General features: G+C 46.1%; 1 long non-coding RNA gene across 1 annotated transcript; it reads left to right on the top strand.

The window, feature by feature from the left end:
- The first annotated feature begins 795 nt into the window (after positions 1 to 795).
- Positions 796 to 2318, top strand: LOC310827920. Its single transcript, XR_014556561.1, has 2 exons — positions 796 to 1326; positions 1405 to 2318. It is a non-coding gene; the product is annotated as an uncharacterized lncRNA (long non-coding RNA).
- The last annotated feature ends 1149 nt before the right edge of the window (positions 2319 to 3467 follow it).

Genomic DNA, 3467 nt, shown 5'->3' on the forward strand with positions numbered 1-3467 from the left:
TTTACAGGGGGACGCAGGTGGCGCTGTGGGTTAAAGCCTCAGCGCCTAGGACTTGCCGATCGAAAGGTCGGCGGTTCGAATCCCTGCGGCGGGGTGCGCTCCCGCTGCTCGGTCCCAGCGCCTGCCAACCTAGCAGTTCGAAAGCACCTCCGGGTGCAAGTAGATAAATAGGGACCGCTTACCAGCGGGAAGGTAAACGGCGTTTCCGTGTGCGGCTCTGGCTCGCCAGAGCAGCGATGTCACGCTGGCCACGTGACCCGGAAGTGTCTCCGGACAGCACTGGCCCCTGGCCTCTTGAGTGAGATGGGCGCACAACCCCAGAGTCTGTCAAGACTGGCCCGTACGGACAGGGGTACCTTTACCTTTACCTATGTGCTTTACAAATTGTAATTCAGATAAGGCAGCTTCCTATGTTCCTTTTTTGCAAAGGATCTTAGCTTCAGGGAGGACAGAGCTATTGATGGCTGCTACCCGGGATGACACCACCTTGCCAACAAAGGTCCGTATAGTTCAAGCTCTGGTTTCCCAGTAGTGATGTATGGAAGTGAGAGCTGGACCATAAAGAAGGCTGATTGCCAAAGAACGGATGCTTTTGAATTCTGGTGCTGGAGGAGACTCTGGAGAGTCCCATGGACTCCAAGAAGATCCAACCTCTCCATTCTGAAGGAAATCAGCCCTGAGTGCTCACTGGAAGGACAGATCCTGAAGCTGAGGCTCCAAGACTTGGGCCACCTCGTGAGAAGAGAAGACTCCTTGGATGCTGGGAAAGATGGAGGGCCCAAGGAGAAGGGGACGACAGAGGACGAGATGGTTGGACAGTGTTCTGGAAGCTACCAACATGAGTTTGACCAAACTGCAGGAGGCAGTGGAAGACAGGAGTGCCTGGTGTGCTCTGGTCCAGGGGGTCACGAAGAGTCGGACACGACTAAACGGCTAAACAACAACAACAACAACCCTGGATGGCTATGCCCTGCCTTTACAGTTGGAGGCATAAATGTTTCTGAATACTTGTTGCTGGAAAGAACAAGAGGGGAGAGCCTCTTATGCTGTTTGCTGGTTTCTCATAAGTTGGCCACTGTGAGAACACGATGCTGGACTAGATGGGTCCATTGGCTTGATCCAGCAGGCTCATCTTATGTTCAGTAAGTAACCAAACAATAAAACCCCTGTGTTGCAAACAATTACCAGTAATATCCAAGGCAACACGATGACCAAGTACAACAATGCAATATCAATATAAACCTTTTATATAGTCTATACGGAACATTGAACAATATGAGAAACCAAATAAACAGAAATCTTATAAATCTCTGAAAGTCACTAAATGTGCACCCTTGATGGATTCTCTTGAAAACATAGAACCAAATAAACATAAGTCTTATAAGTCTCTGAAAGTCTTTGTAGACTATGCAAGTCTCTGAAAGAAGCAATGGGTCAGATTCTTATCTGATGAAAACAAGCCGTAAAGCTTTGTTTTATGACGTCCAACGCTGCCGAAGTGGTCCGCAAACGGACGTAGTGAACAGGATGGACCATGCCCAAACTCTTCCCACCAATAGCTTTGGGGATAACATTCTGCCTTCTTCTGCAGAGCTGATTCGCACTGCCAAGGCTCTTATCCTGCACTTGCAGCCCTCAGGACCAACGGCAAGCCCCTGCCGCCACTGCCGCCCCCCACCACAGCAAAAGATGATTCATAAATTATCTTCACTTTGAACCCCTTCCCACCCCCTGCTCATCAGCACCCTGCTGAGTCTCTAGCTCAGATCTTCTGAGCAAGACCAATCTACCTGACAACTAATTAATGCAGCTTCTGGCCCCATCTCTTCCTGGCAGGGCAGAGCAGAAGGCAGCAGGGCCAAGGCAACACACTGCTTCCAACACCTTTGCCTGAATAAGGGTTTTGTGCAAATGAAAGCCTGGCTTCCTTCCAGTGTAAAGAATAGCTCAGATTGGGTCTCGCTTTCTTCGGTTTCCCTTTCTCTCTTCCAGGCCCGAAGAACCTTATCTGTTAAATGAGATACTAGTGGTAACCCTTGATCTTTATACAGCTGGGAACTAGCCTTATCGTGCACTATTGTGCATAAACAATTGGCTATTGCTCCAAAGCTTTGCATTGCTTTCCTCCAGGGTACCCTGGGAAGGATAGTTCTCAGAAGGGGGTGGGCAGCTCAGGACGTCGAGCCGAGAAACGTCAGGACCCTCACAAAAGCTCCCAGAATTATTTGCAAAAAAACAACAAGATACATAAATTGGTTGTGTAATGAAGCTCACCCACATTATGGATTAAAGGGTCTGGCAAATATAGCTCCTGTAAATTTTCTTTTTGTCAAAGATACAACCTGATATCTCCAGATAAGTTCCTACTTTATCTCCTTATTTTTGTGCCTCTTCTCCTGGAAAAGAGTTATGCATCATCACAAAAGTAATTTCCAGAATTTTCGGGGGGGGGGGTTGGAGGGGGAGGGATGATGGGAATTCACCTTCCATGTTTTATATACTTTTACTTTTGTAATATTTTTGAAAATGTAAATATATAGATAGACTTTGGGGCATAATGAGCAGAAGGGCCTATAAACATAGCCTTATTTTTTCCAAAGTGTTTTGTGGCAATTGAAGTAATGCACAGTGGTATCATCTAAAGAGTGGGACCATTCCAAAAGCATTAGACCAGAGCATGGATGGAGCAGAAATTTGGTTTAATTTGCATTTAAAGGAAAACTTACACAACTGGCACTTTCCAAAACAAATGTTTCTCAAAAGAAAAATAAAAGGGGGGGGGGGAGGCACAGCTACACTTCAAAATCTGCACTGATCTGAATTTTGCAATGCATTTCTCTAGCTAAGTCATCTGTTTGAAAATTTATACACTGAAGTGTGCATATAAATGCTTGAAAAGTGGAAATAACACCCAAAATGCATTCTAGTAGGGGAAATTGCCTTTCAGAAGTGCGTGTCTTAACGCCTCATCGCATACAAAACTGTGTTTATTAGGAGAAAATGGCACAAAAGCGCAAATGAGTTTTCATCATAATTTTTAAAAAATATCGTGGAAATGTAAAGAACCGAACATAAAGATTAGATAAGTGAGAAACGAAGAGAAATTTGCCCATCCCTAGACCAGAGTCTACAATTATCTAACTGCCCTACTGGTTTTAATTTTCAAACAGAATAAAAATTGCTCCGGTTCCTGTTCAGCCAGAACCACAAAGCGACTCTGAAGCTGCTTGAGCATTTTCTCGCACTTCCTCCTCTCGTTCACCAGAGACCAGCTGTGGTTTTGCAGCATCCTCTATCTCCTGGGTGGCTTCTTTCGGCTCTCGCTCTGCAAGATGCCTTTTGGCCTTCGCAGTCGCTGCAGAACCAGATTATCATAGCAGGTTTTGAGCTGCTTCCAAGAAGGGACAGCGAGTGAATGGTATTGTCTCTCCCTACCGGATCTTGGCACGACTAGGCTGCTCATCGAG

The sequence above is a fragment of the Podarcis gaigeae genome (genome assembly GCF_964106915.1).
Source record: "Podarcis gaigeae genome assembly, chromosome: 12".
NCBI classification, from domain to species: Eukaryota; Metazoa; Chordata; class Lepidosauria; order Squamata; family Lacertidae; genus Podarcis; species Podarcis gaigeae.